The sequence below is a fragment of the Saccostrea cucullata genome, unplaced genomic scaffold, assembly GCF_032062105.1.
Source record: "Saccostrea cucullata isolate Sc308-1 unplaced genomic scaffold, CSIRO_AGI_Scuc_v1 ctg740, whole genome shotgun sequence".
NCBI lineage: Eukaryota > Metazoa > Mollusca > Bivalvia > Ostreida > Ostreidae > Saccostrea > Saccostrea cuccullata.
This window is the reverse complement of record NW_026917965.1, coordinates 123759-140713: the sequence shown is the minus strand read 5'-3', so window position 1 is coordinate 140713 and position 16955 is coordinate 123759. Positions and strand designations below refer to the sequence as shown.

Genomic DNA, 16955 nt, shown 5'->3' with positions numbered 1-16955 from the left:
GATTCTCTCGGAGTCGTAGTTATGGAAGACGTCTACGACATATTCCCCTGATACCCCGAAAGCACAACACTAGGATCTGATACCTGACTGACATCGATGGTCAGATTGTTAAGTGTCGGCCTGGATATCTTCCATATGTCATTGTCTTTGACCACTTGCTCTTCGCCTTGCAGATTGATAAATGTCCATTTGTAGCGCAAGGACAAAGATGGTTCACTTGTAGCCAGAACTCCCAGACTTATTTTGTCTCCTGGCATTATCTTATAGCTTCCCTTTGGTCTCTGTATTATGGTTATTGGATCTTCAGAAAAAATTATATACTTCAGTTAATAAAAGAAGGTCAAAAGATATGAAGATTTCTTGAATATCATTATTTCTTTTAAAGATATGCAACAATCTTTAGGTGCATTGAGGCACTGCACACTCAGATAAAAAATTGTGTGTACATGTATAATTTACACCTCTGATTTAGAATCATTAAAGGGATTGTTTCAAAAGTTGATTAAACTTTTGCCCAATATCCATCAAAAGTTTTGATGACAATGAAATATATGACTAAGTATAAAGTTAAAATCAGGTCTTCCGTTTACAAAAGTTCTTCTAGTGAGTCCATTGTTTCTTCTTATTAGAACCTCGGGAAAATTTCTCGCACGCAAATAAAAGTTGGTTAATGGTAGTTGAGAAACATATTGTTCACCTTACCTATAACTTTGAGTAAAGCCTCCTTGAACAGAACACCTTCGCTGTTTTCAGACATACACTGAAAAGCTCCGGAGTCTAAACCTTTCTGTACATTGGTCATGATCAGCATTTGCTGGTCAGGGCTCAAAATATACTTGACTAAAAATAAGTATGAATATTTTATAAAATGGTTAAATTAAAATGGTTATCTTTAATTCATGAAATTACCACTCAAAATATGCTAACATGAAAATGAGCATAAATAGTTTGAGAAGGTAATCGAAATTTCTTAAAAAATTTTACTAAAAAAACACATTTTTAAGTCATATAGCACATTCTTACTTCCGTCAATTTGTAGAGCCACTCCATTTTTCATCCACCGTGGAGCAGTTGGAGCACTTTCCCCAGGTAAAGATATGGCCTCACAGTAAAATGTGGCATTTTTTCCAACGGACACATACAAGTCATTCATCTGGGGATTTTTAGAATCCGAATCAAGCATCGGGGCAGCTGAAAATGTATATCATTATGTGTAGATGGAAATCACTATATACAAGAAGCTTGTATCTAGAACAGCTTTGAACTCTAGATAAATTATTTTCATTGGATTTGACTGAATCAACTTAGTTTGAAGATAATATAAAGAAATTCTGGTTTTCTTGTATTTTTCACCCAAAACTTCCATGAACTCCATCAATTTAGACTTGTTTGTTCAACTTTGATAGTTTTCAAATGACGTATTTCCTCCCAGAGTTACTTCCTTTGGCCGTCATCTTTGAGATCAACCAGGTGATTTTTTTCACTTTGTCTTACCAAATTTAAGAGGGTGTAGCAGAAAATCTTTACAATAAATATCATTATACATGTAATAAAGGAGGCTTTAGAAATTGTATGTTTTTCAGAAAAAAAATATTTCTTATCCCACATTTGCCAGTATAAAAAGTTAAAGTTGGTTGAACAATGAAGGAATAAACTAGGTGGCCAATGGGAAATAACTCTTGTTAAATTCAAGCCCATCAAAAACTATCTATACATTTAAAATGACCTTACAGGTAACATTAAGAAAAACTCTTTGGGTGTCCATCTTGTTTGTGCCTTTTCCTCTACAAGAGTAGAGACCTTCATCATTTGGCATTGCATCCTTAATGGTCAGTGTCCTTTCGTAATCGCTGATCAAATATTTGACAGAATTCTTGATGACTACATTGTCGGGAGAAACCCACTCAATATCTGGTGCTGCACTACAAAATAATGAAAGAAATTTTTTTTTTAAAGATAACGGAAAATTCAACTCATCTTTCAGAACTGGTGAATATTGAACTCATGAGAAATTACATGTATTTAAAACAGAAAATACAAGAGTATTAGATTAAAAGAAAAATTAGTTCTACTCACTATCCTGAAAACATGCATTTGAGAACACCCTCGCCTCTATACTGGGCCTTTCCACCAGATTTAAAAACCAGAATAGGATCCAAGCTGGGCACACGACTAGCAGCTGAAAAACACATTAACAGTTCCTCAACATAAGAAAATAAACACAACACAGATAGAAACAAGTAAAAATTTGGTGTATCACTGTTTGTTTTAGAATTACAGTTGAATTTTGGTATCTCAAACATGGATGAATACCATGGATATGTTGAACTGATTTTGAAGTTTTAACCCTGCTTTCTTAAGGTACTTTTCTACGAATGTTTCTAATCCTTGGATATTTCGAAATTTTTTCTCCAAGTCCCACTGAATTTAAGATAATGAGGTTTGACTGTATTGGTCTCAGGAGTTACTATTTGCCAATTCAGAAAAAGGTAAAATTTTCTTATAACGGATGATCCTTGCAATACTGTAAATTCCTAATTATACACGAGGAATTAATTATCACGTAATTTGGCGAGAAACACCACTCGCAAGATAAAATTACTCGCATTGATTTTTCTTATTCTGAAATCTATGTAAAATCTCTTGATAAACAGTGCATTCGGGAATTATTATTCTCACGATATGACATTGAAGAGCCCATTCGCGATAATCAGTCTCGCAAAAAATAAGGAATCTACCTTAACTAAATACTTACTGATAATTCTAAGAGTTGTAAGACTTCCAACGACCAACATCTTGAGCTGTTCTTGCCACACTCCACACTTGTAGTTTAAGCCTGTCCAATCTGAGGCTTTTGTCCATATAAAATGGAGGTCACCTGTAAGGATACAAAAATACATGTACAATTATTTTTCTGAGCGACTGCATATTTTTCAGTACATTAGAATTTATACATTTAGTAATATACAGTAAATGTATAACATATATATGGCGTGTACGATATCTGGTGGAAATTTTTTCAACCTTTCTGGTTAAATTTAATTTAGCGCTATCTAAATGTGCTAGATATAACGTAAAATATACAAATCCTTAGATATTAAGCACTGTACAGGTAAATTTTGGTATCTTGACATCAGATATATCGACAACCTGGGAATATGTTAAATTTTGATCCAAAATCCATGGTCCCTGATGAATATAAAATAATAATGATAAATGATTTGCTAAAAATACTCTCATTTTGTTGATCTCCATAATGGTCGAAATTTATTAAACGCTTATCTAATAACGTTTTTTCACAGTCCCAACTTTTTAGAGCACAATTTACCTGGTATATCAAATAGTCGACTTTGGGATAGTCAATTTTCGTTTAATTTTAACTTTTTTTCAATTGTGTGATTGTTTTTTACAGATGGACAATATTTAACTCTATCACTATTAACAATTCCATGTATCTGGATGAAAAATGTACAACAAATTCTTTTCACACCCGTTTTGATCCAATGTATTTAATTTCAAAATTAATATATTACTGTGTTTTATCTAAATGCGGGAATCCAAAGCCCCCTCAGCATCTCTGAGACACAATTGTTTAATGTTCAACTAGTGTGATATCATTGATAAATTTACATATTCTGCATTTACCTAATTGTTTATGTTGAAACCTAGCTAGCATAGCTTTAACATTTGGAAAAAGTAGCTTATAATTACAATGAAATTTACAAAGTATTTACAATTTTGTAATAGCTGTTTAATTTTATTTCTGAATAGTTGTATCACACATTAATTTGAATGTACAAAAATAAACAATTGCCCTCTCCATTTAAAACAGTAAGAGGTACACAATCATTAATTCATGTTTGTGTAACATCTTTCCCAATCTGCTTTTTTGTTTTTTGCGGAAATACAAAAAAATATTTTAAATTTTGATTTGAAAATGAAATGAAAATAATGATGAATGATAGAATAATAATGAAGTGAAATGAATTTTCAAAAAATACCCATTATTTTTTTTCTCCGTATCACAGATGTCGACTCTAACCATAAAGGTTCAAAATTATTTATGAAGTGCATATCGAAATAACACTTTTTTGAATAACTTTTTAGATTTTCAAGTATATAGAGAGGAATAGCTGAAAGAAATGAGCCATATTCTATTGAAATCATTTACGCATTACATGAAATCGTCTATTCTACTATGCAGTGAAATCTCAGACATTGAGTCTCAACTCTGATATCTTGACACCTCGGATATATCTCAAGATTTTCTGAATGTCACACCAATGTTGAGATAACGTAGTTAATCTGTAGTTGATTTAGCAGATTCTGCTTTCTGCCAAAACCACTATTGTAATACATTTACAGTATACTTTAGTGGAATGCATCTTATTTCCACTTACCATCTCCGTCCACCCCAACTCTTTTTGATAACTCCACATTTGTCTTGGTGCCTTCTCCGATTTTCCACTCCACTCTGCATTCAGAATCCGGTGAACATTCTGGTTTGTCTCGACAAGGGATTTTACAATGTTCAAACTCCTTACATTGTATTTCCTGGGGTTCTTTGGAGGGAAAAGCTCCCATTGCTACAGAAATACATTTTGAAAATCTCAGTGAAAAATAATAACAAGAGTTTTTTGGCTAAAAGATTTTACACATTGAAATATGGAGAGAAAGAGATAAGCAAAATGTGAGAGGTACAGATTGTTGCCGTTGACAATATGAACAGGACAACAATATGTGCAGTCACAAGACATGTCAGTGTGTTTTACACACCAAATTTCAACATCTTTCAGCTCAAAAAACCAAAATTGCAAACATTTACAGGAAACTGAATCCTGATGCATGGCCATTGTTTACACAGGGGTTGACAAATAGATTTTTTAAGCACTCATCCAATGGCAATTGCATGGTCAAAATTCACTTGCCCTACCAGAATTTTTGCTAGCCCCACAATCATAACCATAAAGTAATACTGTATACAGGGTTATTTTCGCCCTTTTGCACTTGCGTACCATTTTGCCTCGTTTTAAATTCGCCAAGTCATAGTTCTGTTTGAGCAATTATGCTGTGTAAATTCAATTCGCCCCGTTTTAATTTCGCACAATCAAGAAGAGGGCGAAAGGGGTGAAAATATAACGGAGGCAAAAATTTCCCTGTATACAGTACTGAATAGATTTTTATGTATTTTGAAAAACAGGACGACAAATACTGAGTAGATCATGCAAGCTTCTGTGTCTAGTTACAATTCTATGACTTACATGTGGAATTAATTTTTTTAAGTCACTTGCCCACATGGGCAAGAGGTTGATAACATTTGACTTGCCCAACCATAAAATTCACTAGCCCCCGACGTCGGGCAATGGGATTTGTCAGACCCTGTTACAATAAGTCTTGTTTGATAAATTAATCAATGAATTATATTGAGAGAAATTATATTAACAAGTAGTCCAACACTCTTACATAGCATAAGCTCTCTGCAAATAAATATGACCTAGACATTGAATAAATAGTATTAGCTATAAGCAACTGATTTTGATTCCTTACCAGATACTTTCACTTTAAAGGGCTTGGAAAGTGAGGTCCCAAAATCATTTTTAGCAAAGCATTGGTAGGTTCCATAATCAGCTCCCTGCATCTGGTTAAATTTCAAAGTTCCCGTGTCTTTGTCCACTGACACATATTTGCTGTTCAGAACAACTGCTCCATCTTTCTTCCATTCGTATCTAAAATATTCATGATAATGATGCAATGAAGTCTCTTTTGATCTATAATTTAAAGCCCTAAATATTCAAGTGTCTCTATTATATTTTTTAAAGACCCAGTACTTTTACAATAAGAATTGTGCTATGAATGCTGAATTCACAGTACTTGTAGGACTGTTTTTAAGAATAGGTTTGAATCTCAGGGGGAAAAAATTTGATCATGCAGCATTAAAATACTCATAAACTTACTCAATTTTTCCATTTTTGGCATTGCATTCAATCGTAGCATCAGTCAGTATGGACAGCATAGGGAAGTAATATTCACTGTTGAAGGTACTGATCATTTTGGGGGGCATCTGATCATCTACAAATGAAAGGACAAAGTAGAATTATATGAACCACAGAGTAGAGAAGACTGATATTGACATCCAATGAAGATTTACTCCTTTATTTCTTACATTTAAAAAACTGCTACCATTTTAATTTTAAAACATAGGTAATCAGAGATTACAGAGCTCACCTCAACGAATGTTGTCTTTAAGTAAGGCAAAGTCACACAATTAACCAACAAGAGGTGCACATTCCAAAAATGAAAATATTTAAGCAATTTTTATCTGATTTTGAAATAGACCTACACAAAAAAATTAAACTAGTTCTTCTTCATTAAAATGTAATTAAAATCCAGCATTGAACCAAATTTGAGAGTTTTCATCTCTTGATGCAACATTTGTGCAAGTTTGGTTTATACAATGTTATATAAGCCTTATAGTTTTTTGGTAATAGACCTGCATCCATAACTTTTACCTGGTCTATTATCTGAAAATGTTCAGCATCCGAAGCAAGTCCATTAGTGTGCATCCTAAGATGTATCATCCATGCACGTTTGCTCATTATAGGGCTCATAGTTAATTGGAAATGAAACATGCATCAAAAACTAACATTTTCACTCATCAACAAAAAGTAGGTCAGATTCAGCATCCGAAGCAAGCCCGGTAGTATGCATTCTTATATGTATCATCCATGCAAGTTTGGTCATTAAAGAACTCATAGTTACTTGGAAATGAATCATGCACCAAAAACTTTAACCTATTCACTCAACTGGAAAATGTGGGTCAGATAGAGCATCCGAAGCAAGCCTGGTAGTATACATCCTTATATGTATAATCCATGCTAGTTTGGTCAACATAGGGCTTATAGTTACTTGGAAATGAAACCTGCACCAAAAACTTTAACTTGTTTACTCAACCGGAAAATGTGGGTCAGATTCAGCATCCAAAGCAAGCCCAGTAGTATGCATTTTGTATCATCCATTTTGGTCAACATAGGGCTTATAGTTACTTGGAAATGAAACCTGCACCAAAACCTTTAACCTGTTCACTCAACCGTAAAATGTAGGTCAGATTCAGCATCCGAAGCAAGCCCAGTAGTATGCATCCTCAGATGTATCATCCATGCAAGTTTGGTCAACATAGGGCTTATAGTTACTTGGAAATGAAACCTGCACCAAAAACTTTAACCTGTTCAATTAACCGTAAAATGTTGGTCAGATTCAGCATCCGAAGCAAGCCCTGCAGTGTGCATCCTTATATATATCATGCATGCAAGTTTGGTCAACATAGGGCTTATAGTTACTTGGAAATGAATCATGCACCAATAACTTTAACCTGTTCACTCAACCGTAAAATGTAGGTCAGATTCAGCATCCAAAGCAAGCCTGGTATATGCATCCTTAGATGTATCAATGCAAGTTTGGTCAACATAGGGCTTATAGTTACTTGGAAATGAAACCTACACCCAAAACTGCACCAAAAATGTTAACCTGCTCCAAAAACATTAACCTGGTCATTCCTTTGCTGAAATTGCAGCATCTGAAACTTTGACTGGTACAATGAAACACACTTAAGAACCATCTTCCATGCATGTCTAATCAATATAGGACATAGAAGTACTCAAAAAGAAAACTGCTCCAAAAAACTTAACCTTAACCTGGGACGCCGACGCCGACACCGACGCCGAGGGTATTACATAAGCTCCCCCAACTTCGTTGAGGTGAGCTAAAAATGTTAAAACATTGTATTATTTGAAATTGGAATTATTCTGATCATTGGAATCTGGGATTTTTCAAGAAAAAATCTCTTAGTCAGACTTACTTAAACAACTATACATAAGTTTCACATTTCTAATTGACCCACAAGATAGTTTTTAACAATTTCCTATGTTTAAATTATTTCTAACATCTTCGAATCACATTTTTAAGTCACTATAGGAGTCAATATAGTCACTTAAAACCTCTGTTCATGTTAAAAGAAAAGTTTCCAAATTATCTTCGAATACATATTTATAAATTATCTGCAACACTTAATTTGTTTCCCTAAAACCTTTTAATATTTAGTTTATTTTTCCCTGTACCATATATATTTGTATGACAAAATCTTATCCCAACCCCTAGCTTTTGCAGTGTACAAACATTTCCTAATACAATCAAACAAGCAATATGTATTGACAAAGTATGATAAATATGATGAATCTGTTAATTACCTTGACAATTTACAACGAAGATAAATGCAGACAAAAACAGAACACAACAAATCCTCCAATCCATCACTGAGGGCTGTCTCTTTGGCACTGTCTATAATTATCCTCTTCTATTGGCACAATGTGTACTGCAGAGTTGTCTCTCTTAGCTTCTATTTACGACCTTTCTTCTGAAAATAAAATTACATATACTAATTATGTGAAGATTGTCCCCTTTATGTGAACAAAATGGTTAATTTAGAATTCAAAAGTACGAAAAGAGACAAGGGCAGATAACAGAGCAAAATGTTTGGAAAACTGCGAACTTCAAAGGTTTCCAAGTTAAAAGCTGCCTTCCCAGAAAACTATTTTGTTTGGAAAATGCACCTTATCTTAGCATATTCCTCCATGATATTAATGACAAAAGTTAATTTTAAAATATATATTTCATCATGAATTTCCCTCTTTAACGGAAAACAAAAATTACTAATAGATTGCAAATTCCATCACCGATAAATTCTTCTCTGTTTTGTGAGGTAATATACCACACAAACATTTATAATTAGTAATCATTACTTCCTTTATTGAAAGTATTTAATGTGAGTTTCATTTTGCACACCAGCAAAGACAGTTCTCTCAATTACATTTCCTTGAACTTTATACAGCCAATGACCAATATAAAAAGATACTGATCACATACAAAAGGTTTTAATGTACACAAGGTTGAATGACTCCTACACAAAAACAGTAAAGAAAAAAAAATAATCTCATACTCTAAGTTCATTTAAAAATATTTTCACAGACATGACTTTGTGTCTATTGAAGTATTCATCAATACTAAAATGCAAGAACATTTAACCTTCTTTATGGCTATTAATATTTAACAATTTTCTGTTGATGAATTACCGTAAGAACAGTTGATAGAAATGTGCAGAAATATTTTACTGATAATTTAAAACTACATGCATTCATGTAGTTTCCTTGGTTTCAAAAATAAAATAAGTGATTAGCTAACAAACAAAGGAATTTGGAAGAGATTTAGATAAATATGCCAGTGTACATGTAGAGAATTCAAATTTCGACTGCAACTCAGAAAACAAAAAACAAAAGTTTATCATTTGTGAATGATGCATGAAAATTTTACTCAGTTCTTTATCAGCCATCCACATCTGCACACCAGAAATATCGAAATGCCAATAGAAATATGCAATATCATGCTTTTCCATTCTTTGTCCCCTAAATCAAACTATTCTTTACATTTTCAACAGTGAAATACTGTGATTTATCTATTGACTATTGGTTGATTGTGATATTTTATGTCACAGTGATACAAATTCAAAGTGAGAAGAATAAGGAAGAATAGCAGAAACAGTGGAGCAAAATTCTCATCCCATTCCTTCATGGATGTACAGTGGGAAAAAAATCCTGCTTGACTTGCTGTATAAGATAGATTAATTAAATAGCTCTGAGAGAGACTAAAACTATTAGGTTTTCTCCAAATATGTTGTTGAAATTCATATTGACAATATTTTCAATCACACGCTTAATAGCTATAGAGTTGTCCTAGCCACTTATAAATAAGACATTTCAGCTTATGACACTGTGTTACAAAAAGACAGAGGAATAGAGAAAGTAAAAAAAAAATGTAAAAAATATACATATAAAACTCACTATTTTGTAGTTGAATATTGAATTTTTTTCACTGATGAGACAAGATTTTTTTTTATTTTCATTTTATGAAAATTTTAAAAAATCCCACTCATGACCCACTGTTGAAACAAATTCCACATCAAGCTACAAAATCGAATATCTATATATACTTAAAAGGAAGTAAGATAAATGACTCTACTAAGACATTTTCTCATTATGACACCAGGAAAAATCCTCTTCAAAGAGGTTGGGATGCTCTTAAACCACTTTTTACCAACTTTTTGTGTAATTACTGAAATGAAGTGTTGAAGCATTATTTCAAGAATCTTTTTCACAGAAAACTATAAAATAAGTTTAATTTGCCGCTGCCTAAGCACATTTATTCTGTGTATTTGCAGACTCGGAAATGTAAATATAATTTTTTAAACAAAGAATAAATATTTAACAATATTTTTTAAGGGTACCTGTTTGTTATAAATCATCTAAATTGAGGATCGATATTATACAAACTGAATTTGCTCAGGCCTAAATTAAACATTAACCATTGATCATGCAGCATCAAGCCCTTCTCACATTATTGAACATAATTCATAATAAGTCCTTACCCTTAGTCACAAATAGTGTCTCCAGACAGCTTTAGTATTAAATGTCCAAGAAAAATCTTTCAATGTTAAATACAAGACACTTAATTCTGCTCACAATTAATCCCACAAAGTCAGACTTCAATAAATCTATTTCACATCTTGACTCGGGGCTTGACTTCGCATACTAAATCAAGAATACACAAAGCATTTCGAAACAAAAATTCCAAAGAGTCCCTGATATGTATACCAAATCTTGAAAGCAAGCAATCAATATTTTCCTAAAATAATTCATTCCACTGCAGAGCTGTGCCTCAGTGGCAGTCTGCAACAAACTCAGGACAGGAAATAATTATCCGATCCTAATTACAAACAGGATTTATCATCAACACTGGTTTGTATGTTAATCCATTTGTAGACCGCCACTCAATCCATCATTACCCTCATATTTATTTTTCACGATGACACAACTCCCCAAAAAAATCAATCTCTTGTATTAATGCAGAAGCACGTCTGTCCAGACAATGGAAGACCCAGAGTGGTCCCCCTTGACACAGTGGAGTCTCGAGACAGTGAATGGAGGTCTATTTATTGTGCCCTGCAATGTCAATTTTATGGCTATAATCTGCTTAATTAGGTTGCTAGATAGAGTGCATACAGGCAATGACAGGAACAAGTGAATTGTTGAGCATTCCCACAGATAAAATCTTCTGTTCTACTGCAGCTCTGCCTGATATAACTGTCTCCTATTTTCTGTATTCTGAGTATTGTATGAGATAGTATGAGCTAATTGGTGAAGGTTTAGACTCCCCAACAAAGCACCTAACTGTGTTCAGTGTTTTATGACACCTGCCATTTGGATAACATGTTTTCTTTTTTTTTTTAATTATATCTATTCACACATTAAGACAGTTCCTTACTCTGTCAGCTATAAGCTGTTTTAGATGATGCATTGCAAAAATTCTGATTTTATAATGGCTTATTGATAATCATAAGCAGCAGTTAACAATTCCTCATTGTATCTGCTACGCATCCTTAAATGAGCAAATTTCCATAAAACAGATACCCATTATTTCTACTGAATGCTCTGTAGTCATTTAATGGGATTTCTCCATTAAACAGGTATTTGATGACAAATTTGTCCATAGATATAGAAATTTGATATGGAATACTGTATTGTCAGAAAACCAAGCATGCATACAGCCCCAAGGCTGGGAATTTTTGATTCTCTTTAATTTAGTAAATCATCTTTAATTAAGAACAACTTTTATATATTTCCAAAAATAAAATAATTATTGGTTTAAATTTCCTCAAATGATGGAAATCACAGATAACACAAGGAAAATGGAATTGATACAGGCCTGTCAGTGTATGTTCATAATATAAGGAAAGTAATTACAACTCTTGTGAATCTATAGCTACACCTTAGGGAAACTGGCACCCAGCTGTACTTGATAGGAACATTTCTACTATCTCCATATTTAGGTATTTTCCATTATATGTAAATTACATTGCTGAGAAACTTTATAAATAAATTCAGTGAGAAATTCTTCATGATGACAAACATGACAAAAACAGAATCAGTGAAGCAAATAAGGCCATATACATGTATTATCTTCCCTAAAATCTACATAAGATTAATACCTATACCTGCTAAGGTTTAACTTTCTACAACATGGATAAAAATTAAAGTTAAAGACATACAAATTTAAGATTTACCTCCTTTCCTTTTGTCTCAGAAGATGCACCCTCTCGTTACGTTTACCTTGAATGAATCACCGGAAGAGACACAGTTTTTAAAAGTCCTTCCACATCAAGATTTAATTCAATAAGCGGCCAGACAAACAAAAAAAAATGTGTCACTACACACTGCAGCGAGATAGTCGCAGTTACCTGTGTGTCGAGGAGAAAATGGGGTTTAAATCGTGAAGTCTAACTAGCTGTTCCTTATAATCTTCAGGTGTGTTTATGGCATAATCCTCACTGAATCAACAGACACACAGGTTTCCGAGGGTCATTGAGTCCACAGTAAACAAGTCCTGAATCACTCTACTATGACCAACACTTCTGATTATTACGCCATAAAAATAAAGGCCAGTGATCGCAGTTCTGTGTGGGTTAATCTGGGTATACCATCAGTAACACCATTCACAGAGTAGTGCCAAATAAGGAAAATAGCTATTTGTCATCTAATCTAATACACTTTGTAGAACATATAAATTAAAGCCAGCCCTCTTGTATTAAGCTGAGTGAGTGATCCTTAGTAATTCTAAATTAATTTTTGATGAGTAAAAACTTTGCTAATAGGATCAAATGCTTAAATGTGGGATATGTGCTAAGTATCGTGTGTACCGTTTTTTGTGCCTGGGACAATTTTTTCTGATTCTGCTGAATCAACAATTTTAAAAAATAATCTAAACATTTAAAAATTTAAAATATTGAAATGTACATTAAATTTACCTGATTTTGAACACCAATTAACCAAATCAGATGTTTACTAAATTACTTAAAATCACTTGTTGTTTTTTTTTTTGGTTGAAAAAAAGAAGGGGTTTCAAAGTCTTAGGCAGCATGTATTACAGATATAGTATGAATGAAACACAGCACTGGCCATGCATATATAAAATCTGACTTCAATTCCACTGTTTATTACAAATTATATTTTAACCTTGATAAATTTCTTACTGCATAAGAATTTCAAATGACTTCAAGGCTTATAAACTCCACTTAAAACCCCCTTGAAGTACTTCCTCATAAACATGATAAACAAACAAGGTTTATTTTGTGTATCCCTGTCAGCTACTTAGAAATGAAAATATGCAATCAAAGAGCATGTTATATTTATATTTCCTGTGTACATAAAAATTATATATGATATGCAAGCATTCTTCAAAGGCTGCTTCACAAGCAGAATTAGATTTCTAAGGCCTTGTAATCTTCCATATCATAGAACCATCATTTTAAAGTTGTCCATACCATTTATAATTGCACAAAACCACCAAAATGCAATTAGATATGGGGTGTGCTGTTTTAATTACCATGCACATGCAAAAATGAAGTTAACATCCACATCCAGAAAACCACCAAATTACCCCCCTCCCCAATCAATAGATCTTTATAATTACACAGTCTGATCTTTACCAATTTACAGAGGGGTGTGTGCTATACCCTTGAGAACCTGACTGTATAATTAAGAATCCAGGAACCCTTCCCCAAACCTTTCTGTCTCCTTTGACTGAAAATTACTCCAAGTATTAGAGGTTACAGATGAGTGATGTTCAGACTAATCTTATTAGCTGATTGAACTTCTAGTGTCTAATCAGCCAAATTGGCAATTAATGCTCAGTTTCCACTGAGTGAGCTTTTCAGTGAATACAAAAAACAAGATGTGATCCAATAATGATTAACCCCCATGCTAAACTCCAAGAGTCCTCATAAAGCTTATCAAAGTTTATCTTACCTTGTTATAAGCTTTTTGATTTATCCCATCAAATCCTCCTATATAAACATGAAGGAATCATTTTTTTTCCCCAAAGCAGCTGCTTTTTGATATGCTTGTCAAATGCCTATATTTACTCAGGCACAATTTGTACTGTATTTATACTGGGTGTCTGAGATTTGTCAACTTTCACAATGAAAACACGAAAGAGTATTCAAGTACACTAGCTGTTTTAAAAACATTGTAGGTAATTCCCACTTTATATATATTTCCCTCCAGTATGTAGGTCAACATGAGACATATATAAAGAAATAGGATGTATAAGATGAAGTTCCTAGTAAAGATTCAAATTCTGGAAAGAATTATTTATCCAAAGCAAGATATCAGAAAATTAAGTCCACAGAAACTGAATACAATGTAGGGAAATGCAGTTCTATTAATACCATGCACCTAGCTAACAGTTGTAAATAAGATGTTACAGTTAATGTTAGGCATGCAGTGCTCTAAAAATATCTGATACATGTATCTGATAATTAAATTTACGTTTAAGATATCTATTATGTACATGGTAATATATAAAACTAGAAGCATCAATTTTCATAAGGATAAGATTTCATTGCATTGTCATATAAAAAGCTTTGTCAGCATTATATTCTGTTGTTTTGAAAGAAAACCTAATCAGTTTCTATTGTCACACAAAGATTTCAAGTTGGTTTAATTAATACTTGATAATTGCTGCTTACAATGAAATAAATGAAATTAAATATCAAATGAATATTTCCCCTTTTCACAGTTTGGTACATGTATTTAATACAGTATTTATACCATCAATGTGTTGGGTTTGGAATATCATACAGAATCCATAACAAGATGTTGTTTCCATTAGTCAAACAATTTGAAATAATTCGTTGTTTCATATTTTTGTTGTTGCGTACATTACACCTTTTTCGGAAAAATATTGATGGGAGTTATCTTTTAAGTCAGAGGATATCTTTAAATGATATTTACTTAAAATAATCCTTTTTCTAAACAATGATATTGCTTCTGCTTGAAATAAAAAAAAATTAAGAACAAATTTAATGCTCTTTATCATAAAACAAATAAAATCATTGATTTTTTTCCACTATAAAGCACAGAATTGTTTTCTATCTTGAACTGCATCTTAAGGTAAAACTACCTTCGATCGACTGACCCCCAAATATTAATATTAAAAAACTTATCTTCCAAATTACATAACATGACTAATGGACTTTGAAATTATGCAATGTAAAACCAATTAATTATTACAAAAAAATTAAGTATCTCATTATTTAAATATTGATTAATATCAGTATGGAATTTGACACATTTGCCTTTTTTTAAATCCAGAGAAACAAGTTTGTGGACAAGCTATACATACCCCTGGGGTCTGTCAAGGTGATAATGACAATAAAGGTATACAATAGATCTTTCACCAGATAAGTTCAACACCAATTATACCCCCTGTAGAGTTTTTCAGGTAAGCATGTGGTCAGGCAATTCTTTTCCAAAAAAACTGGCCTTGAAGTTAACATTAAAGCCAAGTTTACACCTTAGTGAAACCCCTATATTTTGTTCCCATGGTTTATTAGCACCTCACTGACAATGAACCATGACTGTTTGTTTACCCTACACCATTATTACAGGCACACATCACTTCAATTTCAAACTGGATGCTGTTTAGGTGCACATATAATGTAAGCTGCACGTCATAGTTAATTTGTTCTTGCAGTGTGCTTCTGCATGATTAACAAGAAAAAGAAATACCTACAGATCTATACCAACTAGGTTTCTTAACACAATATGCAAAGTGGGGAAACAAATGGCATAGGGGAGTTTATGGTAAAAGGACTTTTCCTTGTGTAGTGGTCTGTGGACATTATTTCACTACAATATTTGATATGCAATAAAAATCAATACGTTAAGTAAATCGTTCGTATTTTCCACTGATTTTGTAATGTGTACACTTATTAGGACATGATTTTTCACATTTCAATATACATTTCTCATAAAGAAATTAATCGTCAAATTATGAAATTTACGCCATGCATTATAGGAGTTCGATCTTGTACTTTCTAGTTTCTTGGCGCCCAATCATTTCTATCATAGAAACTTTAAATGCAAGTACTTATTCTATAATTACATTTCATTATTTACCTTTTTTCCCAAAACCAGAAAGCGTCCTTCTTATTCAGATCTTGCACATTCCAGCAATACCGCTTTTCAGTTTACCTGAACAGGTGTGAACAAATGCCGTGCGTCACGTCGAGAAATGGAATGACGAACCCGATCAAAAAAAGGAAAAGAACACGGACTTGAAAACGAGTGATTTTTCAAAATTACTTTACTTTTATATATTTTGGAAATAAAAATCTTCAATTTTGTACATAAATAAAAATAGTTATTGGATCATCACTTTATCGTACAACAAAATGATATTTACATGTAGATACGTACTTTAGGAGATTTTAAAAAACTTGTCTTCTATATCCTCTCACCATGTTGTTCTTTGAAAAATATATACTTACTACACATCCATGAGTACATTAAAGGGTTGACTTTTCTTTCCTTTACAAAGACTCATCTTCAAATCTTGCAAATAATGAAATTAATAATAAATTATCGACTTTTACATACACAAACGCCTTTAACTCGCCCTTTTTGATAATAGGACTATTTTATTTGTTTTAATTTACAATGTTAATAAAATGTTCTTTTGACAACTCTTTCATTATTCTTAACGCGTGTATCATCGCAATGGTATTTTTAATAAAAAATAGCGATTAAAATGCAGAAAATAATTTTTTTTCTGGATTTATCTTATCTATGATTTTTTGTGTACGTGATAAACCTCACTAAATCAGTTTTTTGCTAACAAGTATCAGCAATTTGTGCAAAATAGATCTCAAAAATATCAAAAAGACTTTAATTTAAGTGTGTAGTCCATGCAATTCCATCATGATTGAAAAGGTTACGGTATTGTATACTTAATAAATGTCATGATTGTGTTAGCACAGAAAGTTTAGATGAAGTGAAAATGATTAAATA

General features: G+C 32.6%; 1 pseudogene; it reads right to left on the bottom strand.

The window, feature by feature from the left end:
• Positions 1-3: 3 nt before the first annotated feature.
• LOC134269571 (contactin-3-like) lies at positions 4-12303 on the bottom strand (annotated as a pseudogene).
• Between the last annotated feature and the right edge of the window lie 4652 nt (positions 12304-16955).